A 26,604-nucleotide genomic window follows, 5' to 3' on the forward strand; every position below is an offset into this window, starting at 1 on the left:
GCTGGGCTGTGTTCACGATCTTCTGCAGCTTCTTCCGGTCTTGGACAGGACAACTTCCATACCAGAATAGAGACCCATATTGGAATCAGGTTTAACAACACTCACATATGTCATGATATTGTTTATTTGCGGCAGAAGTTCGGTGCAATACAATTCTATGCAATAGTCACCATACATATAGTCACTATAGATATATATATATATAGATAGGTATTTTGGGGCAAGACCCTTCATCAGGATTGGAAAAAAAGATGAGAACAGAGTAAGAAGGTGAAGAAGGTGGCAGGAGAGGAAGAAGAAGAGGTATCTGATAGGTGGACCTAGAAGAGAAAGAGTGAACATCAATTTCTTGAACTTCCTGTAATTGCTTTCCCCCTCCCTCACTATTCTCGTTTCCCTCTCTCACCTCAGCTCCTTACCTGCCCATCTTCTCCCTCTGGTGCTCCTCTCCCTTCCCTTTCTTCCATGGTCTTCTGTCCTCTCCTATCAGATTCCCCCTTCTCCAACCCTGCATCTCTTTCACCAATCGACTTCCCAGCTCTTTACTTCACCCCTCTCCCTCTCCCAGTTTCTCATATCACCTACCACCTTATATTTCTCCCTCCTCTCCCTCCACCTATTTGCACGGACTTCTCATCCTTTTTTCCCGGTCCTGATGAAGGGTCTCAGCTCAAGACATTGACTGTTCACTCTTTTCCTTAGATGCTGCCTGGCCTGCTGAGCTCCTCCAGCATTTTTGTGTCTGTTAGTTGGAGAGAAAGCGAGTTGTTTTAATTAGTATAAAAGGTGGGGAAGAGCCAAATGTAAAACAATTGTTTGCAGTTGATTAAAGTAACACAGGCATTAAACAGGCTCCTTTGTATGATTAACACGTTGCTATTATGTCATCTGGGTAATCTTCTGGGACACCTCCAACGGGCCAAAGGTCTCCAATGGAAGTGACAAGTATGAGGAAATGGCAAGTAAAAATGGACAGTCCTGCTATAAGCAGAAACAATAAACAAGACAACTTTGATCTACAAACGTTTGTAGTTTGAATGGAAGATGGATACGTGCCTTGAGATACCTTATATAGAAGAGTCAGATGCTTCAAGATTGCTGCAGTGTCAGAGGTTCAGAGTTAAAGCTGCAGATGCGGGAAATTCAGAACAACACACGCAAAATCTGAAGGACCTCAACAGGTCAGGCAGCATCGATGGGGAGGAATTGAAAAGTTGATGTTTCAGGCCAAGACCCTTCATCAGGACTCATCTCAGCCCGATACATCAACTCTTTGTTCTTTCTATAGATGCTGCCTGACCTGCTGGGTTCCTCTAGCCATTAAGTGTGTGTTATTCAGGTTTAAAGATGTTTGCAAGCCCAATGTATAAAGGGTTTACAGCGGCAGTACAGAAAACAACATGGTATGCCAGGCTTCAGGGGTTAAATCTGCAAAGACTTTAGAATTTTAATACTGTGATTTTCAGCCTTAACATGGAACCTATGAGTCTGCTGTTTAAGTTCGGGTCCCATCATTCCTACTTAATGAGTCACTCTCTGGCTGGCTCTTTGCGAATGACATCCCCACCCATTTGCTGTCCTTGATGTTATCAGTGTCATTCTTTTCCAATGGCTACATGTGCTGGCTCAGTTGCAATGTAGAATTAAAAGACTATACAAAAGCTGCAATTATATGGAACAGTCTTCTGAATATATAGAGTGGAAAGCCAGCACAACAGTCCAGGCTATAGAATCCTCTCTTGTGGGCTCCAAGGGCTACTGTGGATTTTCATGGCATCAATCACCTGCTTAGTCCAAGCATTTCTTGCTGACCGCGTTCCCACAGTAACAGCTGAAAGGAGCTGGGCTAAAGAGACCTTCAGTGACCTTGACCAGATCAGGCATCCTGTGCCGACTCTGGCAATTGGTTGCAGATTTTGCTCCAGGCTCTGTGGCAGCCTCACTGAGAGAAATGGCAGGCATGTTCTCCTGAGCTGTGTTTTCTGTGAGCGAGCCTGCATTCAGCTAATCTCCCAGTATCCGCCATGGCCCCTGGTTGTCTGTCATTTGCTCTTCGTCTTCCTCCTTCTCATCACCCTTGCCAGGGTGCAATCGCCACGAGGATACACGTAGTGTACGCGTAGTGACAAAAAAAGTTCAAATTTCAGAGTAAATTTATTATCAAAGTACACTACCCTGAGTTTTACTTTCTTGCAGGCATTCAGAGTAAATACAAACAACACAACAGAATCACTGAAAGCAAGAAGATGGACGAACAACCAATGTGCAAAAGGCAATCAGTGCAAATGCAAAAAATAAATAAAATGTCCAAGTTCATTATCAGATTACATACATGTCACCACATACAACCCTGAGATTCTTTTTCTGCAGGCTTTCTTAGCAAATCTATAGCATAGTAGTTGTCAACAGGATCAACGGACAACAAACTGCAAATACAAAATATAAATAAATAGTAATAAATAACGAGCATGAAATGTACAGTTCTGGTCAACGAATTATAGGAAAGATATCAACAAAATAGAGAGAGTACAGAGAAGATTTACTAGAATGTTACCTGGGTTTCAGCACCTAAGTTATAGAGTAAGGTTGAACAAGTTAGGTCTTTATTCTTTGGAGCGTAGGAGGTTGAGGGGGTGACTTGATAGAGGTATTTAAAATTATGAGGGGGATAGATAGAGTTGACGTGGATAGGCTTTTTCCATTGAGAGTAGGGGGGATTCAAACAAGAGGACATGAATTGAGAGTTAGGTGGCAATAGTTTAGGGGTAACATGTGGGGGAATTTCTTTACTCAGAGAGTGGTAGCTGTATGGAATGAGCTTCCAGTAGAAGTGGTAGAGGCAGGTTCGATATTGTCATTTAAAAAAAAATTGGGTGGGTATATGGAGGACAAGAAAGGAATGGAGGGTTATGGGCTGAGTGCAGGACAGTAGGACTAGGTGAGAGTAAGCATTTGGCACGGACTAGAAGGTGAGATGGCCTGTTTCCGTTCTGTATTTGTTATATGGTTATATGGAAATAACAAGATAAAAGAGACCTTAAAATGAGTGTAGTTATCCCCTTTTGTTGAAGAGCCTGATGTTTGAGGGAGAATAACTGTTCTTGAAGTTGGTAACTGTTCTGTAGGCGGCGCAGTACACGGCAGCAGTGGCCTTTCAGATCTGGTGCTACTTTAATTTAGTTCTTTAATTTAATTTTAAGGCACAATTAGGGTTTAGGGCAATGGATAACAGAGTGACTATCTACCATCGCCAGATACTGCTACAGTACAGAGATCGGCCAAAAACAAACCTTCATGAAGATCTGCTGGGTAGATTGTGCGACCTCGGCTTGCTGAGGGAATCGGACCTGCAGTCCTTGGAGTCGCCTGATGCCGGTGGCCGGAGGTGGGGACATCGAAGCAATGTGCGATGAATCGGAAGCGAGGTGAACGGGCAGGAGTCCGTGCCAGGAAAAAAGCAAACCCTAGCCGGCTGGCTCTCCCATCCAATCTGCTCTCCAATGGACATTAAATTGGACTACATCTGTGGCAACAAAATACTCGGCGTGAGTACAGAAACGGACGGAATCCCGGACCCCACCGTTCAGCTGTTTATCTATGTAACAGATTTTCCCCCAAGCCATCGGACTACCAACCTTCTGCCTTCTGCTGTGCCTATTGTCTTGTTTATTATTTATTGTAATGCCTGCACTGTTCTGTGTACTTTATGCAGTCCTGGGTAGGTTTGTAGTCTAGTGTAGTTTTTGTGTCGGTTTATGTAGCTCAGCGTAGTTTTTGTATTGTTCATGTAGCACCATAGTCCTGGAGGAACGTTGTTTTTACTATGTACTGTCAAAATGACAATAAAAAGTGACTTGAAAACTTGACTTGAAGTTGGTAACTGTTCTTGAATAGTAATAATAAATATATAAACAATAAATACTGGATGGAGGCCGGTGACTAGCGGGGTGCCTCAGGGATCTGTTTTGGGCCCAATGTTGTTTGTAATATACATAAATGATCTGGATGATGGGGTGGTAAATTGGGTTAGTAAGTATGCTGATGATACTAAGGTAGGAGGTGTTGTGAATAATGAGGTGGGTTTTCAAAGCTTGCAGGGAGATTTATGCCGGTTAGAAGAATGGGCTGAACGTTGGCAGATGGGGTTTAATGCTGAGAAGTATGAGGTTCTACATTTTGGCAGGAATAATCCAAATAGAACATACAGGGTAAATGGTAGCGCATTGAGGAATGCAGTGGAACAGAGAGATCTACGAATAACAGTGCATAGTTCCCTGAAGGTGGAGTCTCATGTAGATAGGGTGGTGAAGAAGGCTTTTGGAATGCTGGCCTTTATAAATCAGAGCATTGAGTACAGAAGTTGGGATGTAATGTTAAAATTGTACAAGGCATTGGTAAGGCCAAATTTGGAATATTGTGTGCAGTTCTGGTCACCGAATTATAGGAAAGATATCAATAAATTATAAAAGAGAGTGCAGAGACGATTTATTAGGATGTCACCTGGGTTTCAGCACTTAAGTTACAGAGAAAGGTTGAACAAGTTAGGTCTCTATTCATTGGAGCGTAGAAGGTTGAGGGGGGATTTGAACGAGGTATTTAAAATTATGAGGGGGATAGATAGAGTTGACGTGAATAGGCTGTTTCCATTGAGAGTAGGGGAGATTCAAACGAGAGGACATGATTTGAGAGTTAGGGGGGCAAAAGTTTAAGGGAAACACGAGGGGGTATTTCTTTACTCAGAGAGTGATAGCTGTATGGAATGAGCTTCCTGTAGAAGTAGTAGAGGCCAGTTCAGTTGTGTCATTTAAGGTAAAATTGGATAGGTATATGGACAGGAAAGGAGTGGAGGGTTATGGGCTGAGTGCGGGTAGGTGGGACTAGGTGAGATTAAGGGTTCGGCACGGACTAGGAGGGCCGAGATGGCCTGTTTCCGTGCTGTGATTGTTATATGGTTTATCATGCATGAAGAGTCCTTGAAAGTGAGTCTATAGTTTGATCAACTCTGTGTTAGGATGAGTGAAGTTATTCTTCTGGTTTAAAAGCCTGATAGTTGAGGGGTAACGACTGTACCTGAACCTGGTGCCGTGGGTTCTGAGGCTACACCTTCTGGTCCTAAACTTTGCCCCGATTGGAAACACCCTCTCAACGTCTATTCTATCTAGGCCTTTAAATATTCAATGCGTTTCAATTGAATTCCACTTCATTCTTCAAAATTATATCGAGTACAGGCCCAGAACCATCAAATGCTCCTCATGCATTAAACCCTTTCATTTCCAGAATGTTTTTGTGAACCTCTTCTGCATGCCAGCACATCGTTTCTTATGTAAGCGGCAAAAGTGCTCACAATACTCCAAATGTGGTCTTAAAACATCTAGTTTGCTAAAAAAAAACATTTAGCACAAGCAAAATAATTGTATGAAACATCCGAGCACTATAATGGTCATATGAAGATGCCTTTACACACTAATAGAAAAGCAAAATGGACAGAAACTAGAGAACTGCAAATACTGAAAATGCCCAGCAGTTCAGATGGCATCTGAGGAGAGAGATGCAGAATTAACATTTCAGGTCAATGGACTCTGATCATGTGATGAAAGTCTGAAACATTGTCTTTCCACATTTTCTGCCTGACATGTATTTCTGATAGTTGTTTTTGTTTATTTTCAAACCAGATAGTGATGGCTGTTTCAGTATAATGAGCACCACTGGTGGATCGAGCATCAGGCAACAGCAAAGTAGGTAGACGAAGCTGAGGCTGAAGGTTAGACTAGAGGTCATAGGCAGAGGGTAAAAGGTGAAATATTTCAGGGGCAACGAGGAGAATCTTCTTCGCCCAAGGGATCATGCAAGTGCAGAACGAGCTGCCAGCAGAAGTGGTGGACATGAATTCAATTGAAATATTTAAGAGAAGCTTTGATAGGCACATGTATGCAAGCATTTGGAGGGATATGATTTGCATTCAGGCAGATGGAAGAACAGGTTGGCATTTACCAGATGGGCTGAAAGGCATGTCTCTACACTATAGTACTCTACGATGAAAGGATTTCCATATATTAGTTATGCACTGCTTGTTTTTGGTGGGTCCACTAGCCTTTTAAATCAAGTACTGTACTTCCCAGAAAGAGATCAGTAGCAAGTTGTTGGATCAGTATATTCCTGAAATGTCGCTGATTTACTCGAAGTCTGGAGTCATTGGGATCAATTTACATCACAAACATAACAGGAATTTAAATCTAATGCAACAAACTCTTCACCTAGTCATTATTCCTACTGATTTTCAGTCCTGCATAATTGAAATAAGTGAAAACTGCTGTGTTAAATTCATTGCCAGCGAATCTAATTGAAATTGCAAGCTGCTTATTACCTGCAACCAAAATCCAAGTCTTGGTTTAAACACAGATTGGATTCTGGGGTTCCTGCTCTATCAAATTTCTGCATCATTGTACAGTTCAGTAAACAAGCCTGTACCCCTTTTCCTGCATTGTATCGAGGAACAGGAACCACTGGTATCTGGATCGCTCACCAAACACTTCAGACAAGAGTAAATGCTGTCTGGGTATTATTCCCCATTGCAGCTGCAGCCAAGCTCAATAGAAATGGCCACTTTAAAGTAAAACAACCGTATTTCATTGTAATAATTACAGTAAAAAGGTTATAAAGATTACAGGATATGAATGATAGGTTTTGTTGGCAATGAAAATTCTGTGGCTGTATTTAGATACCAAATCATTCCATGTAAATCATTAAAGGAATTTACTCAAGGAGTGGGAGGGAAGTAGAGAGATCATGATGGATTGTGATTGGAGATGGGTAAGAATGGCACAGGGGACAACACCTACCATTGTCCCTCACAGCATTCAGAAATAATACAGGGCAGCAGGGTAGCATAGCACTTAGCGTAACACTATCAGAGCACCGGCTGTAAGATCAGGGTTCAAACCCTGCTGCTGCCTGTAGGGAGTCCGTACGTTCCTCTTGTAACCACGTGGCTTTTCTCCAGATACTCTGGTTTTTCCCTACATTCTGCAGATGTGTGGTCTAGGTTACTGAGTTGTAGGCACGCTTTGTTTGCATTGGAAGTGTGACAGGCGGCCCAGCACAATCCTTGCTGACATGATTTGATGAACACTGTATATATTGAGGCACATGTGATAAATGAAGCTAATCTTTAGAATCTTCAGTAACATGCCTTCACATCTGCAGGTGGAACCTATTTCAAGAGGGGCATTTCAAGCACAAGTCAAGAGGCAAGCCAATACAAGTTGATCTGGATAAACTGGGAAGGTGAGTTCTGATGAAGGGTCTCAGCCTGAAATGTCAACTGTTTTTCCTACGCATAGATGCTGCCTGACCTACTGGGTTCCTCCAACATTTTGTGTGTGAATTTCCAGCATCTGTAGAATCTCTTGTGATTAAGATGGAATTGATGAAGGTGTAAACAAACGCTATTGCAAATCACTATTTGTTATGAATGAGTGTGATTGCAAATCCATTCGCATTAAGCACCTAATGTAAATTGTTGGTAACCACATGCTGATGCCCAGTTGATGATGCCTGCTGGACAGGGATATCAGTGGCATTTAATGCATGTTTAATATGCATTAAACATATGCACTACTGCAGCATTTGGAAAGATTTGTGTGCATTGAAGAACAGCAAGATCCTTCATTAGAAAAGATGACCTTAAAAATTGGATGGCCAAAATTAAGAAAGCAAACCCATGTGAAGGGGTGTGCCAGAGATGCCAAGCAAATCTACCCAAGATGAACTAGCATTTTTCAGGTAACATACTGTACTTTTTTCCAGGGCAAGCTCAAGGAGACAAAGATTTCTATCCATGCAACAGTTCCTTCAACCATGTAGAAAATAGAGTATTTGTATCCTTGTCCAACTCCCTACTCCAAGTTTGGATATCAAACTCAACCTTATTCCATGTAGCAGCACCTCAAGTGCCAATTTTAAGAGCAATTCCTGTGTCAGAGATTAAAAGGTTTGCTTCCTCACTAAACTCTTTCAATAACTTGCCAATAATATGTGTAACCAAGCTGATCCCTTGCTGCCTTAATAACAATTCTTACAGTTCCTCTGCAAAGCATCACAGAGGTCAGTTTTACAACTTGCTTTACAACTTTCAGAAAACAACCTCGAGCTTCCATGAAAACAGGAGAAAATAGGACCTCTCTATCCTTCAAGCTGGTCTGATTATTCAATATGATCTGCCCAGGTCTCCTGTCTGGTGTTAGTCCTCCATAGCCCTCAATTCCTTGATTTGTCAAAAATTCATCTGCATCCTCCTTAAATATTCTCAGTGATCAAGCCTTCTCAGCCCTCTGGGGAATTCCATTGATTTAACACCCTCGGCAGAAAGAAGTTCCTATGCACCTTGGCTTTAAATATACAGCCCGTAATTTTGTAGTTATGTCCCTTCATTCAAGAGTCCCCCATAGGTGGAAATATTCAGCATCTATTTTATTGCAACCGATTGTGATCATCCTTCATTTCTCTACGTGCCAATGATTACTGATGCCTCAACTCCTCATCTGTGCCTCTTCCTCAATCTTTCAAACCCTTATCTGCTTCTACTTTATCTATCTTTCTGATGATCTAGTCTCCATAATACTCTTGGGCAAAGAGTTTCAGATATTCATTACCTACTGAGAGAAGTAATTTCTGCACAACTCAGTTTAAATGATCACCTCTTTTATCTAGTACCCATGTCCTTTATACACGATTCTTCCACAGGTGAAAACACCCCATTGTTTACCCTGTTAAACTTCCCAAGGATCTTATATGTTACAACTGGTTCACTCCTCATCCTTCTGAACTTTAAGGAATACTTTCCTATTTCTATACTCCAACCCATTGTAATGAACCCCTATGACTTCCTAATCGCTTGCTCAGTTTTCTGCTATCTTTTTGAAATGTGTGCACAAGAACACCTAAATCTCTTTGTACTTTGACTATCTGTAAACTTGCTCCGTCTTTAGTCTGCTGCTAGATTCCTCTTGCTGAAGTGCATGACCTCATTACCTACATTACAATCACTCAACCTATCTATATCCAATTGTAGAGTACTGTACTGGCATCCTCATTGCAATATGCCTTCCCACCTATACCTTCAAAGTTCAAAGTTCAGAATAAATTTATTATCAAAGTACATATATGTCACCATATACAACCCTGAGATTCATTTTCTTGTGGGCATTCATAGTAAATACAACACACACAATGGAATTAATGAAAGACTGGACGGACAAACAACCAATGTGTAAACTGTGCAAATACAAAAGAAAAAAAATAAAAATGATATGATTTTGATAACCAGCACTATCAAAATAAATCGAGGCATTTACCAGGGTGACCCACTAACACAGAAACATAGAAAACATACAGCACAATACAGGCCCTTCGGCCCACAATGCTGTGCCAAACTTTAGAAATTACCTGGTGTTACATGTAGCTCTCTATGCTTCTGAGCTCCATGCACCTATCCAGGAGTCTCTTAATAGACCCTATCGTATCTGCCTCCACCATCATCACCGGCAGCTCATTCCACACACTCACCATTCTCGGTGTAAAAAACTTACCCCTGACATCTCCTTTGTACCTACTTCCAAGCGCTTTAAAACTATGCCCTCTTGCGCTAACCTTTCCAGCCCTGGGGAAAAGCCTCTGACTAGATCAATGTGTCTCATTATCTTATGCACCTCTATCAGGTCACCTCTCATCCTCCGTTGCTCCAAGGAGAAAAGGCCGAGTTCACTCAAACTATTCTCATAAGGCATGCTCCCCATCCAGGCAATATCCTTGTAAATCTTCTCTGCACCCTTTCTATGACTTCCACGTCCTTCCTGTAGTGAGGCGATCAGAATTGAGCACAGTACTCCAAGTGGGGTCTGACAGGGTCCTATATAGCTGCAACATTACCTCTCAGCTCTTAAATTCAATCTCACGATTGATGAAGGCTAATGCACCAAATGCCTGCTTAACCACACAGTCAACCTGCGTAGCAACTTTGAGTGTCCTATAGACTCGGACCCCAAGATCCCTCTGATCCTCCACACTGCCAAGAGTCTTACCATTAATACTATATTCTGCCATCATATCAAAATGAACCACCTCACACTTATCTGGGTTGAACTCCATTTGCCACTTCTCAGCCAAGTTTTGCATCCTATCAATGTCCCGTTGTAACCTCTGACAGCCCTCCACACTACCTACAACACCCCCAACCTTTCTGTCATCAGCAAATTTACTAACCCATCCCTCCACTTCCTCATCTAGGTCACTTATAAAAATCACAAAGAGTAGGGGTCCCAGAGGCACATCACTGGTCACCGGCCTCCATGCAGAATATGACCCGTCGACAATCACTCTTTGCCTTCTGTGGGCAAGCCAGTTCTGGATCCACAAAGCAATGTCCCCTTGCTTTCCCAATAAGGCTTGCATGGGGTACCTTATCAAATGCCACTAAGCCCACTATGATTTTGTTCAGCTTTAAACACACACTCTAATTTACTGAAAAACAGGGTACCAAATCAGAAGCAACCAAATAAATTATATCTTGACACTCCATCTATACATGGACGATTTGAAATTGCACACTCCTTCATCTGTAAAGCAATTAATTCAAATAATAGAATTAGTTTCTAAAGATACAAATATGAACTTGGGTATGGATAAGTGCAGAATATTAAACATAAAGGAAAGTGCAACAGAGCTGGAGGAATATAAAACAGTCTCAACCAATGGTTGAATATGAAACATACAAGTATCTGGGATAACAAGAAGCAAAGAAAATAGATCATAATGTGATAAAGGAAAAACTTCTGACAGAATTTACTTCAAGATTTCTGAAAAGCTGCCAAACAGTGCTCAACAGTAAAAATATAACAAAGACAATAAACATATTTGCTATTGCATGTTAATGCATTCTTTTGGCATAATATCTTGGTCCAAAACTGATCTGGAAAATTTACAAAGAAAAATAAGAACTGAAATGACACCGTTTAGAAAACATTATGTACATTCAAATGCACTTAGATTAATACTACTTAGGACAAAAGGAGGAAGAGGAATAACAGTCATAAAAATTAACACACAGTCAGATAGAAGTTCTAACGATATATTTTACAGGATTCAGCGCACCATGTGAGCATATGCAATTCTGATAAGAAGTAAGTACCACTAAACTTGAATGAAAGCACAATCCAGAAAAATGAAGAAATCATCGCTAAAGAAGCAAAGTTAACCAATGGAAGAGCATGACATGACCCTCCATAGAGGACATCCTCATAATCTGAGCAGACGATATATGGACAAGGAATCAACGAATGCCTGGCTCAGAGATGGAGACGTCTCCCCAGAAACAAAGGCATTCCTTGTGGCAATATAGGACCAGGTTGTTAACACAAATAATTATCAAAAAGACATAATAAAAGACCAACAACTTCAAGATGATAATGCAGAAAATCCCAAGAGAAACCAAAAGCAATCCAACACTTCACAGGATCCTGCAGCATCTTGACTCAATCTGATTTCCGTAGATGTTGCCTGGCCTGCTGAGTTTCTCTAGCATTTTGTGTGTGTTATCTCACTACAAGTACAAGCCAGATCTAGCTGTAGAGGCAGAGTCCTACATATTATATTATGACCTATCCATAATTGAAAATAGGACAATCCATAATAACCATCATAATATTACAAGTTAAACAAGCAAGAACAACTCACTTAATAGATATAGCCATACCAGACGCTCATAATATACAGAAATCAATAGGTGGAAAACACCAGAAATATACTGAATTGAAAGAGGAAATTGAAAGGCTCTGGAATATGAACAAAGTATACAAAGTATTAAAATTTACAACTGGTATCACCCCAAAGTCACTACACTTCAGCATTAAACTATCAGGCCTACATAGCAATATTTATGTAAGTCCTCAGAGAACTATCTTTGATTCAGCCACTGACCGTGGTGTTGTCAGCAAACTTAAATATGGCACTTAGCCTCACAGTCATAAGTATAAAGTGAGTAGAATATACTTTGGAGTCATTGACAAAGAAGAAGAGGAAGAAAGCCCTTAATTCTGAGTGAAGTCATCAGGACGCCATCGTGATGGTGTTTTTTTTTACTTTCTTATTTTTACGAGGCTGAGTTGCCAGCTTGACGCTCAACCCAGCACTGATGGAAAGCATACAAGGGAGTCATCTGGATTCGAACTCGGGGGCCTTCGCTCTGAAGTCCGGCGCTGATGCCACTACGCCACTAGCTGGCCTGTCATTGACAAAGGATACTTATATTTTCCCATCCTCCAGATTATTTTTTTGAACTGTAGGTAATTGCAGGCTAAGAACTGATTCTTGGAGAATTTCACTAGTTACATGCTTCCAGCATGAAAATACCCCTTTAATCTGAGTCTATCTACTCTGTAATGCATAATTTTCAATCCATGCTAATACACCTTCCCTAACGTCATGAGCTTCTCTCTTATGCATCAATCTTGTGGATGCCTTCTGAAAATCCAAGGCTCCCCCCATCAGCTCTGCTTGTTAAATCCTTTTAAAAATGGATAAAATTTATGCTCAATAGTGGACATTACACAAGTAATGTGCCAAATCATGGACAGTGGAGAGATTTAAGATTGTGTCCAATGAAATATAATTACATATTGTTGATGTCTACAAGAAATCAGCTGTGGTGCTCTCATGGCTGTGAAAGAAGCCTCCAAGCTGAAGACTCACTTCAGAGATTCCAGAATAATGTACTAGTGACATTAACAAGAAAGGAATGCATTGACAGAGGCACCAAGTCATAAGTGAGACATTACACAGTGTCTCTCAGACAGATGCAAAAGATCCCAAGACAGCATTATGTGGAAGAATTATCCTTGGCCACTCCAACCAACACTGATTACTCTGTTAATGCCATTACAACCAAGCTGTCTACTTATTGTCACATTGCTGATTGTGGGACTTTGCTGTGCATAAAAGCCTGTGCTATTTCCCAAACCACAACATTGACTACACTTTTTTAAAACTTTTTTTTATTGTATTTCAAGTAGTTACAAAATAAAAGTAGAAGAAAAAAAATGTATATTACCCATCCCCCCTCCCCTTAACCCCTCCCCCCTAGCATCCCTATAGAAAAAAAAGAGAAAGAAAGAAAGAAAAAGAAAGAAAGAAAGAGTGCCTGGATATCGGGAGATCTCCACATGCTCCATGGAGTTTGTAATAACTTTAGTATTTATATTTATTTATTTCCCCAAATAACCAATTATTTCATCTTTGGAGCACCTATATATTTAATCCTGTCTTTTGTAAATAAGGGCGCCAAATTTTCAAAAATGTTTCATATTTATCTCTTAAATTATAAGTAATTTTTTCAAGTGGAATATAGCAATAAATTTCCTTCTTCCAACGATCTATACTTAAGTATGCATCCGATTTCCAAGTAACTGCAATAGCCTTTTTGGCTCTTGCCAATACAATTTTTATAAATTCTTTCTGATATTTATTCAATTTGGGTATCGGTTTTATCCCTTCAATATCACCTAATAAAAATATTGGAAGATGTATTCCAATAATTTGTTCCAATAAAACTCTTCAATTTGTCCAAAAAGGTTGAATTTTAGAACAAGACCAAGTAGAATGTAAAAAAGTACCAATTTCTTGGTTACATCAAAAACATTGATCAGATAAATTTGGGTTTCATTTATTTATTTTTTGTGGTGTAATATATAATTGATGTAAAAAGTTATATTGCACTAATCTTAACCAGACATTTATTGTATTTGTCATACTCTCAAGACATAGTCTTGACCAATTTTTTTCTTCAGTTTTAATATTCAAGTCACTTTCCCATTTTTGTCTTGAATTATGGACTCCTTGTTTAATTGCCTGTTTTTGAATCAAATTATACATACAAGAAATGAGTTTTTTAATCTTTCCTTTTTTAATTAAAGTTTCTATTTCATTAGATTTAGGCAATAACATTGTTTGACCTAATTTTTCTCTTAAACAAGCCCTTAGTTGAAAGTAACAAAAAAGAGAGTTGTTTGATACTTTATATTTATTCTTTTATTGATCAAATGACATTAATATACCTCCTTCAAAACAATATATCTAATCCCTTTTTGAAACCAATTATATAAAAGTTGATTATCCATTGTAAAAGGAATAAGTCTATTTTGAATTAAAGATCCCTTTGCTAATAAGGATTTCTTTATCTCATCGTCAACATCTATCTTATTCCATAAGTCAATCAAATGTTTTAATATAGGAGATTCTTTCTTTTCCTGTATCCATTTAGATTCCCATTTATATATAAAATCTTCTGGTATATTTTCTCCTATTTTATCTAGTTCTATTCTAATCCATGCCGGTTTATCATTCTCAAAAAAAGATGCAAAAAATCTAAGTTGATTTGCTTTATAATAATTCTTAAAATTTGGAAGTTGTAACCCTCCTAGATCAAATTTCCATGTCAATTTTTCCAACGATATTCTTGGCGTCTTACCTTTCCAAAGAAACTTCCTCACATATGACTACACTTTTCAAGAGTATTTTGTTGGCTGCAATCGGTTCTGAATGCATTGAAGGGACCATAATTAATAATGAGATGAACCACAAGTTCTTTCTTCTCTCACCATAGGCTTTGTCAGATAATGTTGCCAAGGTACCACAGGTAAAAGACTTGGGATGGGGCCATGATTATATTACCAAGAAAACACCAGAAATAGTGGTTCATGGTTGGGATGGGGAGACTTTGCAGGAGATTCCATAGGTAGATATGAATTTAAAAGACAAAATCATTAGAGGAAGTTTATTAAAGCTGGCTGAAAGAGTAAAGCTTGTGAAGGAAAATGGGGTGAAAATCTCATGCTAAATCATCTAAGCATTTTCAAAATCATTGACAATGATCCTTAATTTTCAAAAGTTCTGCTGGACTCTGAATGCGCCAGGTCAGAAAATTATTCCCACTGCAACATTGCTGGAGCCATGAGCAGGAGCTAGGACATTGACAGATAGCTCTCTAGAACTGAGCATATTGTGAACAGCAGCAGGAAACAGAGCTAACATATCTTGGAATGTACAGCCTGAAGGAAAGTGAAGTTAGAGCAGGGAAGGTACATTGTTTAAATTTAAATGCTTCCTGCAGGGAATGAATGATTGAAAATATTCTAAGGAAACAAATAATTTGCTAAAAGAAAGAAAGGTTTAAATGGATGTATTTGTTTTTATAACCAAACAGATAAAAATCTAGACATTTTCTCATTTATTTTGACCGACATTCTTGTAACTATTCAAGGATATTTTTGGATGAAGAAGGTTGGGTCAAAGCTTATGGCTCTGTTAATTTTGGAAATTTGTTTTGCTTCAGGAGTGGGCAAAGACATCATGATTGTCTTGTTCCGGATATGAATCACCAATGGCTGGAGATCAAGTGGTCACATAGCTGAGATCATAAACAAACAGATACATCGTGTTCCCCAGCAGTCCAAGGTGGCTTGTAAATAAGCTCCAGTTGTTACTTTGGCTTCACAATAACCCAAGGTTTAAGGGTACAAAAATAAAATTAAGAAAGCTCAAAGCCTGTTAAATAAACATACCAAATACCAGTCTGGTACATATTCTACATCCTCTTAAAGTGTCTTTTACAGCACTTCCAACTGATTCTGTGATCTACAGGCTCACTTTCTAGGACTCTTTACAATTCATATTTTCAGAATATTTATAATTGCACAGTTTGTTTTCTTTTGCATGTTTGTGTTTGTCAGTCTATATCTGTTTATAAATAGATTATTTTGTAAAATTCTATTGTGTTTTTTTTACCCTATAAATCCCTGTAAGAAAATTAATCTCTCAAGATTGTATACAGCATCAGAATTGTAATTTGATAATAAATTTACTTTGAACCGAATTTTCAAATTCACAATATCTAAAATGGGGACACCATAGATTGAAAAAGGTACAATGAATTTTTAAATGTAGCATTGCATGACTTAACAAGGAAAGAATTGGTGCAGAATGTTGTTCTGTGATAGTACACAAAATGTAAAATAGGCCCCAAAATGTTGATCATAAAACTCCTGTCATTTTACAACTGTAAGTCTTCAAGGCTGAATGGCATTGAACACATGGTAATCAGTCAAATATTCTGAACTCCTTCCAAACCGCAGCAGGAAGGTAATTATTAATGGTTTTATTCTAAGTGAGTACTATTGTGGTTTAGACTAGAGCTAGAATTAACCCTGGATATATTTCGATTGGTAATTAGTTACCTCATTGTGTATATAAATGGGTAGCATATGATTTCACGTGTTTAATTCTGTTTCCTTTTATTTGACACGCAAGTTAAACAAAGTGATAAAGCGAAGATATTCAATGATGGAGCAAAGCTATATAAATACAGACTTCTAATATATTTTTACCATTAGACAATATCAATTATACCATCAACATAAATATTGTAAGAAAAAAAATTATAGTTAAAAGAAGCATTGGCTCAGCTTTGACTCAGTCACAATGAATATATGTTCAACAGAACATAGCTATGAATTTGAGCTTCATAGTGTCTACTGCTTGGTACGACAGTTGTTGGCTGAGCTGAAATTCTATGCACAAGGTCCAAGCTTTCACAGACATTCATTATTGATCAGTACCGATGCTGTAATATGAAAAGCCTGAGATGTTCACTCCCTAAACACTCAGCTAGACCTCAACATTCACTGAATGCTCATTGCCAATGCCCAGTGTCAAGGGTGCAATCTTGATAATTTCACCTTTTTACCTCTGGTTTTGCAACACCAGCATATTGCTACCAGGCAACAAAGCTCCAGCCACCTAGCTCTAGATTCCACTGTGGAGACCATGCATACAAGGAGGACATTCTGACAGTGACAGCCATGCTCTCATCTGAACCTGACTGAGCAGATCACCAAAGCTTCAAAGCAGTATCTCTGCCTCTTGGACCACACTGAGAACTGCCTGCTCTCCAAACGCGTTGGAGCCTGTTGTATCCTCCGCACCCTGCCAAATAATTTAACCTTCGCTCCTGCCAGTAGTACGTACTGCCTGCTGCTTTATTTCAAGGGAGGTGATGAATTCAACTTTCTTGGAATAAAGAATTGCCAATTGCAGAAAGAAGTGATGAATAAAGGCTCCTTCCAGCCATAGAATTACATGGTAAATTTTCCACAGTGCAGGGTTGTTAAGCTAAATGCCCATCCTGCACTCATGTTCAGTTATCTCAGAACTGAGGTAATCACCATCACAAAATACAAGACCACACATTCAAATCATATTTATGTATGTATATTTATATTTATGTATGCATATTAGCATTAACCAGTCAGTCTTGTGCCTGCTCTTAATATTAGCATCTACTCGTTCTTACCTATCCGAGTGTTCTAACGAAGTGCTGTCTCTCTGGCTACAACATGGTTGGTGGAAGGCTGTTGCCCTTCAATGGGGGAAAAAAATATACTGTTGCCCTCATAACTTCAACTTTCTCCATTTCTCTGATATTTTCTCTGACGTCTTCTCTGGCATTTTTATGACTTTCAATTGCCACTCCCTTCTCTCTCTCCTCGATTTCTGATCCCACCATAGTCACCCCTGATTTCACCTCTGTACATGCCCCTTCTCCCATGATCACACCCTCCAACTACCACAAAGAAGTATTCTTCAACAGGCATTGAAGGAATTGAGTGCAAGCATCCAGCAATATTATAGAAACATAACCTACTGCACAATACAGGCCCTTCGGCCCACAAAGTTGTGCCAAACATGTCCCTACCTTAGAAATTACCAGCCTTACCTATAGCCCTCTATTTTACTAAGCTCCATATACCTATCTAAAAGTCTCTTAAAAGACCCTATCATATCCGCCTCCACCACTGTTGCCGGCAGCCCATTCTACATACTCTCTACTCTCTGAGTAAAAAACTTATCCCTGACATCTCCTCTGTACCTACTCCCTACCTGTGTGCTCTCGTGCTAGCCATTTCCATCCTGGGAAAAAGCCTCTGACTATCCATACGACCAATGCCTCTCATCATCTTATACACCTCCATCAGGTCACCTCTCATCCTCCGTTGCTCCAAGGAGAAAAGGCCGAGTTCACTCAAAACTGTTCTCATAAGGCATGCTCCCCAATCCAGGCAACATCCTTGTAAATCTCCTCTGCACTCTTTCTAGGGTTTCCATATCCTTCCTGTAGTGAGGCGACCAGAACTGAACACAGTACTCCAAGTGGGGTCTGACCAGGGTCTTATATAGCTGAAACATTACCTCTCAGCTCCTAAATTCAATTCCACAATTGATGAAGGCCAATACACTGTACACCTTCTTAACCACAGAGTCAACCTGTGCAGCAGCTTTGAGTGTCCTATGTACTCAGACCCCAAGATCCCTCTGATCCTCCACACGGCCAAGAGTCTTACCATTAATACTATATTCTGCCATCATATTTGACCTACCAAAATTCTTTCATTTTTATCAAATATTATCAATTTGATTTATAATCCAAATCTACTGTGCCCAGAAATTGATTGTTAAGGGTTAACAGAAAGGCACATGTTTTATATGAAGCTGAGATTACCATCTGAAGTTTTTCTGTTTTATTTTCTATTAAGGGACACAGCATGAAACAGGCTCTTCCAACCCAACAAGCTGCACCACTCTGACATCCACCCATTTAACCATAGCTGATCACAGAACCATTTACAATGACCAATTAACTTACTAGCTGGTACGTCTTTGGGACGTGGGAGGAAACCAGAGGACCTGGAGGAAACCCACAGATGGCGTCGGAATCGAACACTAAACTCCATCACCCTAAGCTGTAACAGCGAGGCACCCCTTGGATTTCACGATTTCCTGACCAAAAGTTTTGAGTGAGATTTCTGGGTCTCTCACATCTTGAGCTAAAAGATTGTGGATTTGGTCTTGAAATATCTGAAGCGAAGAACAAGTTAAAGTGCAATGAAAACTACCCCTTCAGTCAGCCGAAAAGAGAAAAGAGTTTCCATGAGCTAGGAATCTAAGGAATGTCTGCATGGGGGTTGTACGTGTCTTACTGATGACACGTCAAACTTTGTTCTAAAGTAAGAGAAAATGCTGGAAATACTTATTGGGTCAGGCAGCAGTTAATATTTCCATCAGGTCAATGGCCTCCATCAGCACCCCTGGTGAGGGGCTCTATTACCAGCAAAAGTACTGCCAGACAACACTACTGACTCCCCAGGCTGAATGAGCTATTTTTAAAATTGTAGAATAAAGGGAACATGTCTCTCCAACAGGATTTCTATTTACTTCCATTGTCTCTTTTGTCAAGCTCCAAAACCTGGACCTCTATACACCGCACTGCAACTGGATCCTTAACTTGCTCAACAGGAGATCACAGTCTGTGTGGATTGGAAATAACATCTCCACCTTGCTGAAAGTCAACACTGGCGCACCTCAGGGATACATGCTTAGCCCACTGCTCTACTCTCTCTACACACACAATTGTGTGGCTAGTCACAGCTGAAATGCTATCTATAAATTGCTGAGGACATAACTAATGTCAGCAGAATTTCAGATGGTGACAAGGAGGCATACAGCAGTGAGGTAGATCAGCTGGTTGAGAGCTCTTGTAGCAAATACCTTGCACTCAACATCAGTAAGACCAAGGAATTGATTGTGGACTTCAGGAAGGAGAAGTCAAGGGAACACATACCAGTCCCCGGGGATGAGAAGTGGAAAGGGTGAGCAGTTTCAAGTTCCTGGGTGTCAACATCTCTGAGGATCTATCCTGGGCTCTACATATTGATGAGATTACAGATAAGGCACGACACCAGCTATATTTCATTAGGAGTTTGAGGAGAATTGGTATGTCACCAAAGACGCCCACAAATTTCTACAGATGTACCATGGAGAGCATTCTATCAGGTTGCGTTACCATCTGGGACAGAGGGGCCGCTGCACAGGATCAGAAAAAGCTGCAGAAGGTTGTGAACTCAGCCAGCTCCATCATGGGCACGAGCTGCCCCACCATCAAAGACACATTTAAAAGGCAGTGGCTCAAAAAAGCAGCATTCATCATTCGCATCATTCAGGACACGCCCTTTTCCCATTGTAACCATCAGGGAAGAGGTACAGGAGCCTGAAGACAAGCACTCAGCGTTTCAGGAACAGCTTCTAACATTCGCCCATCAGATCTCTGAATGAATGATGAGCCCAAGGACCCTACCTCATTATTTTTCCCTCTCTTTTTGCACTAATTTGATTTCCTTTTTAGTATACTTATTGTAATTTATAGTTTTTATTACTGTGGATTGCAATGTTCTTCTGCTACAAAACAACAAGTTTCATGATGTATGCTGGTGATATTAAACCTGATTCTTTTCTGATGTGAACCTCCTGTCAATTCTGCCCCCCTTCAGTGGTCAAATGAAACTCTCCCCCGAGAGGAGAAGTTGCCCTTTCCATCCTCTTCCCTCACCCACTCTGCAAAATAAATAAATAAGTGGAATTAGTTGTAGGTACCGGAAATCTAAAAGAGAACAGAAAATGCTGGGAAGAGCTCAACTGCAGAAACAGCTTAAATTCCCCTCTCTAATGTGTCTTTTGTTCCTTTTTGAAGAGGCTGGGGTTCTATCGGGAGTCGCTGATCCACAGCAGCTCTCAAACCGTGGCTTTTCATAGCGACGAGTACCCATTCTTGGACCAGCTGTTTTCTAACGTTCTCCAGGCACGGCATGGAAGACACCGGAGTGCAGCCTGCTCACCAGCAGGGATGACAGGTCCATGGTGCCGCTGGCCGAGGCGTTGCAGGAGAAGGAACATCAGGATTTTGTGGCGACTGATGCTGTGGACAGAGGTCTCTGAAGTTAAACAATTGTTTTTTTCTCTCTCTCTCGATGGCGGGGAGAGATGCTTCAGTTGGAGCATCTCAGAATAAAAGGTGGCGCGGCCGACTGTATCATCGTAAAAGCGACTGTCTTGTTGGTCTGGAGGAACTCAGCAGGTCAGGCAGCATCCGTGGAAATGATGCAGTCAATGTTTCGGGCCAAGACCCTCCGTCAGGACTGAAGAAGGAGGGGGTCAACGTTTCGGGCCGAGACCCTTCTGCATCTGCATCTGCAGTGTACTTTGTGTCCTGTTGGTCTCCCCTTTTCCTGTGAGATGGGCGACATCTCTCCGTCCCTTGTTAGTGAGAGAGAGAGATCCTGTGGCATGTCGGACTGCTGGGTAAGCTATAGCTTTCATTGACTGCAGATCATGGTCTCTGCCTGGGTGCTTTCCTGTAGCTCAGTGGGTGCTGGGTGCCGCTGGCTCTCTGCTGAAGTCGGTGGGGGTGGGAGGGGGAGGTTGAATGCTTTGCTGTTGCTTGTGTAGGAAGGGGGGAAGAGGGGGCTTTGGGGTTCTAATGTTTTTCTGCCTTCCATTCTTTTGGGGATTTTCTGTTTTTCGTGGATGTCTGTGAAGAATAAAAATTTCAGGTTGTGTCCCGTACATATTCTCTGATAAAAAATGGAACCATTTGAAATCTTCAACAGGCCAGGCTGCATCTCTGAGAAAACTAACAGTAAATGTGTCAGGTTGGAGGCCATCCATCAGCACAGTACAGGAGCTTCAGCCCATGATGTACAAAAAGTCTCATCAGAATCAGAAAGATGGCAAAAGAAACATGGGATGGTAGGGAAGGCAAAGTATCTGACAGGGTAAAAGAGGGGTGACTAACGGGATGTGCTATAAACAATATTATCTGACATAAGTATGACAATCCCCTCAGAGCTGATAGGGCAGGCCCTCCAGTCTGAGAGAAAAATAGGAAGGGAAAAAACTGAGCTAATTCTATAGGTGGATGTCTGATGCAGACCGAGAAATCAAATTATCTGAATTTAAGTTATTTTCCCTCCTTTTTTAAAATTCTGTTCTGTGTGGAGGCCTTGCCCAGCCTGGCCTGCTGGAGTCACACACTCCTGCTCTGATTTCCCCACTCTCACCTTCTTCTATGCTCTCACTCTAACTGCTCCCATTCACTCATTGACCAGATAATTCTGATTTACCCTCTCTTATACACAACCCTCCCTGCAGCTTTTCTATAATTTTTTCAGTTCTGCCAAATGGTGTCCAACCTGAAATATTTCCTGGTTCTCTTCCTGTAGATGCAGCCTGACCTGTTGAGTATTTCAAGCATTTTCTATTTGTTTTCATCAAAGCTAATTTGTTTACTCACTTTCATAGTTATGATGAAGGATATTTGGCTTAAATTTATCAATTTTTTTCCCTCAGCACAAATACACCTTGACCTACTGAGTTCTCCCAATATCATCTGCTTTTATTATAGATTTAAGCATCTGCATTTTTTCATGGAATAAAATCTCACCCAATTCCTCTGAAACAACTGCTGGAAAACCAGTATCTCCAGCATCTTTATTGCTTGTGCCTTATCGTTGATTGAAGGCTTGCTTTTTATCATTGAGAACAGTTTATATTCTGGAGCACCATCATTGAGGTAAATTCTAATCAGCAATTTGTCTCTCAGTATAGAGAGATTTCAACTTTATACAAACCAGTTCAGAATTATATTATTGAGTGCTCATATCCACTTATAAGAATAGTTAACCAAGGTATAAATAAGTCTAATGCACTTATTGTATATGTATTATTTACATTAATTATATTTTAACTCAGCATCAAAAACAAAGAAAAAATAGATTTATGGTCGCATGACGACCTACTTACAAGACTTGCCATTCGTATTCTGTTTTGTACAATAATTGCACAATTATTCAAATTCTAAAGAAAAATACAGAACTTCGATTTTAATGTGAACACTACCTCTCCTTCTCTTGTACACAGTGAAAAAATAAAAGCAGAATTACTCTTAGTAACTCATTTATTTCATTTTTATAAATTATTAGCGATAACAAGGACAACAAGCCTATTCATGAAGCAGAGCATCTCAAATGGAGCATTACTCATGATTTAAGCACTTGAACTGATGCAAATTGCATTTTTTTAAATAACCTACTGCCCACAATAACTACAAACAATACAATAAACCTAGGCCTTTGAAACAAATTAACCACATCATTACTAGCTCCCAGCAAGCCTTAAATTGGTACCAGTTATATATTCTGGGAGATGATCATAATTACCCACTTTTGTTCTAACTTGAAAATCTTCTGCAGTTCCATTGCCACAACCAATACATTCAACACATTTTAAAAAAACCCTCTGTTGATGATTGGCTTCAAGGGTTATTTTTGTTGGTCTGATGAAAGGAAAAGTCAGCATTCAAGTGTATACAGATAACATTTTTGTCATTATCCCACATCCTGTTCCCAGATGATTTTTCCCCAAAACTAGTAGTATCCGCACAGTAATAAGTCAAACGTTTACAGAAAGAAGACTTTATTTTCATAGATGACAGTTAAACTTTTTTGTCAAATTGTTAATCAACCTCTTTTTACATTTCTTTGACCATTGCCACACAACCATCAATGGTGCCTACTGAGCTACCCCCAGCCCAAACCTTCCCACCAACTCTTTGGCAAGTAAGACCACCATTAATGTGTTCCTTCTCCCTGCATGAAAACAGAAACTGAAGCGTGAAAGTTGAGTATTTAAAGTTGTACAGTGCTGGTCTGTGGAAACATATGAGCTCCTGTGCGACAGCCTTGAGTTGGTAGACTAGTCCATGTTCAAAGCCAGCTTAGATAAGTATGTCACCAATATCATGGATTTTATTAACAAGTGTGTTGAGGGCTGGGTACCAAAGAGGATAATCTAGGCATTCCTAAACCAGAAAACATGGACGAACCAAGAGATTCACTCCCTACTGGAGGCATTCAAATCATCTATTCAAGAAATCGAGGTAGGATTTCCAGAATGCCAAGAGATAAGATCAGTCCAAAATTGAGTCCCAGACCAGCCATCAGTTGTAGTAGGGCTCACATGATTTCATGGACTACAATACAAAATTGCCTGCATCACCGACAACAGCGTGTCACTTCTTGATGAGCTCAAATATGAACAGAAGGGGACTGAAACATTGTACTCACTACGCCAGCCTCCCACACACATGAACCCATGTTCATGGTTGCAGATCAGTCTTCCTGGCCCAGGTGGGGTACCTGCTTGTGTCCGTGGATACTGCACAGAGCAGCTGGTGACAGTATTTGCAGATATTCTTTAACTTCTTCCTGCTTCAGTCTGAGTTCCCATCTGCTTCATGAAGGCCACTATCATCCCAGTGCCTAAGCAACATGATGTAGTTCATGATATGCTTTGATGTACATGTGACAAATTAAGCTAATCTAATCTAATCTCTGATCTGTTAATGAACATCCAAAGTGTAACAATAGACACACACAAAATGCTGGTGGAACGCAGCAGGCCAGGCAGCATCTATAGGGAGAAGCACAGTTGACGTTTCGGGCCAAGACCTGTGTCAGGACCCTGTAAGCAGGACCGTGTAACAATAGACTTGGGGAGACACCTTATGATTTCTGCCTATTCTTGCAGTGATTTTATTGATTAGTATTGCAGAGTTTTCAATTTCAGTTTGTGGGGACAGGGGCAAATCCATATTCCAATAACCTTCAACAAGATGGATCCTCTGGACTTCACCAGTCACAGCACAGCTACCAACCCTCCAACATGACTACATGCCTCACAGGCATTTTGATTGGCTAATTGTAAAACTTCTCAGTATAACCATAACTAAACAATTTAGTACTTAAATTGTAGTGTAAGGTAAGTTTTTTTTCCTCAGTATTTATCCTAACTGACAAAGTGAGAGCTAAACCAGGAATTTAACATGAATTTATACTTTGTGTAATAAAACATCCCAGACAGTTTCACAGTCCAATTCAATGCTAAAGCACACTCAAACATATCAAAATGAAGGACCAAATCCAAGAAGTTATGTTTTATGAAATTATCTCAAGGTAGAACAAGAGTAACTGGGAAAGTCTTGGGAAGAAATTCCAGAGCTGGGTGCATTTTCAGTTGAAGAAATAATTAAAATATGGAGAGTTTCAAGAGGGTGGACTCTCACAAGGCGAGGTCTTACCTGGTAAGACTCTGAAAACATATGCTAACCATCTGGTGCAGAATTCAAAGACACCTTCACTCTCTCATTGCTATGATTGGAAGTTCCCACCTGCTTCAAAAGGGCAACAATTATACCAGTGCCCAAGAAGAGCAGCAGGAGCTGTCTTAATGACTATTGGCCAGCAGCACTCACATCTAAGGTGATGAAATGCTTTGACAGGTTGGACATGGCTAGAATCAACACCTGACTCAGTAAGGACCTGGACCCTCTGCAATTTGCCTATCACCACAATAGGTCTGCAGCAGACATGATCTCAATGGCTCTCCACATGGGTATGGATCACCTGGACAATGCAAGTGCAAATACCTCTGTCAGGATGCTGTTTATAGCTCAGCATTAAATACCATCATTTCTACAGTCCTGATCAGAAAGCTATAGAACCTGGGCCTCTGTACCTCCCTCAGCAACTGGATCCTCGACTTCCTAAATGCAAGACCACAATCTGTGCGGGTTGGAAACTACACCCCACCTCGCTGACAGTGAACACTGGCGCACCACGGGGGGGTGTTCTTAGCCCACTGCTCTACCCTCCCCACACCCACAGATGTGTGGCAAGGGACAGCTCCAATGCCATCTATAAACTTGATGACACAACCATTGTTGGCAGAATTTCAGATGGTGATGAAAGGACGTATAGGAGTGAGATATACCAAATAGATGAGTGGTGTCGTAGCAACAACCTTGCATTCAATGTTCAGTGAATGGTACATCTGTGGCCATTCCCCTCTATAATAAGTATGCAGCTTTACATTCTACTGAGGGGGACAACCTACCAGGGGAGCCACAGTGACCAGGTATCTGGCACTGAGTCTGGTACTGTGGCTCAGAAGAGCATAGAGGAGAAGAAGACTGAAGTGTTGATAGGAGATTCCTTAGTCAGAGGAATAAAGACGAGGTTCTGTGGGCGCAATAGAGACATCTGGATGGTGTGTTGCTTACCTGGTGTCAGGTTGAGGGATGTCTTGGATTGGGTCCATGGTATTTTCATGGGCAAAGGTGAGCAGCCAGAAGTTTTGGTGCATATTGGCACCAATAAAATAGGTAGACAAGGTGAGGAGGTCCTGAAGAGAGACTATAGGGAACTAGGTAGAAAGCTGAGAAACAGGACCTCCAGAGTAGTAACCTTTGGATTCCTAACTGTGTCATGTGCCAGTGAGGGTAAGAATAGAATGATTTGGCAGATGAAGGTGTGGCCGAGGAATTGGTCCAGTGGGCAGGAGTTCAGATTAATGGATCATTGGGCTCTCTTCTGGGGAAGGTATGACCCTGTACAAAGGGACGGGTTGCACTTGAATCCGAGGGAGTCCAATATCCTTGCGGGCAGGTTGGTGAAAATTGTTCAGGTGGGTTTAAACAAATTTGGCAGAGGGATGGAAACAGGACTAGTAGCAATGACTAGCCAGGAGAGGCCGATGAGAGGACAAAATTGAGCTGCAATGTCAAAGGCGGACAAATCAAAAAGGGTGAATACAGGACTGAAGCTGTTATGT

At 40.6% G+C, this 26,604-nt stretch overlaps 1 long non-coding RNA gene across 1 annotated transcript in view; it reads right to left on the minus strand.

The window, feature by feature from the left end:
• Nucleotides 1-22,845, minus strand: part of LOC132400556 (uncharacterized) — a 102,011-nt gene extending 79,166 nt beyond the window's left edge. The window contains exons 1-2 of the long non-coding RNA XR_009514291.1: nucleotides 22,738-22,845; nucleotides 3,291-3,523 (exon numbers count right to left, since the gene is read on the minus strand). This is a non-coding gene — a long non-coding RNA (uncharacterized LOC132400556). The remainder of the gene's footprint in view (nucleotides 1-3,290; nucleotides 3,524-22,737) is intronic.
• Between the last annotated feature and the right edge of the window lie 3,759 nt (nucleotides 22,846-26,604).

Source organism: Hypanus sabinus, chromosome 10 (genome assembly GCF_030144855.1).
Source record: "Hypanus sabinus isolate sHypSab1 chromosome 10, sHypSab1.hap1, whole genome shotgun sequence".
NCBI classification, from domain to species: domain Eukaryota; kingdom Metazoa; phylum Chordata; class Chondrichthyes; order Myliobatiformes; family Dasyatidae; genus Hypanus; species Hypanus sabinus.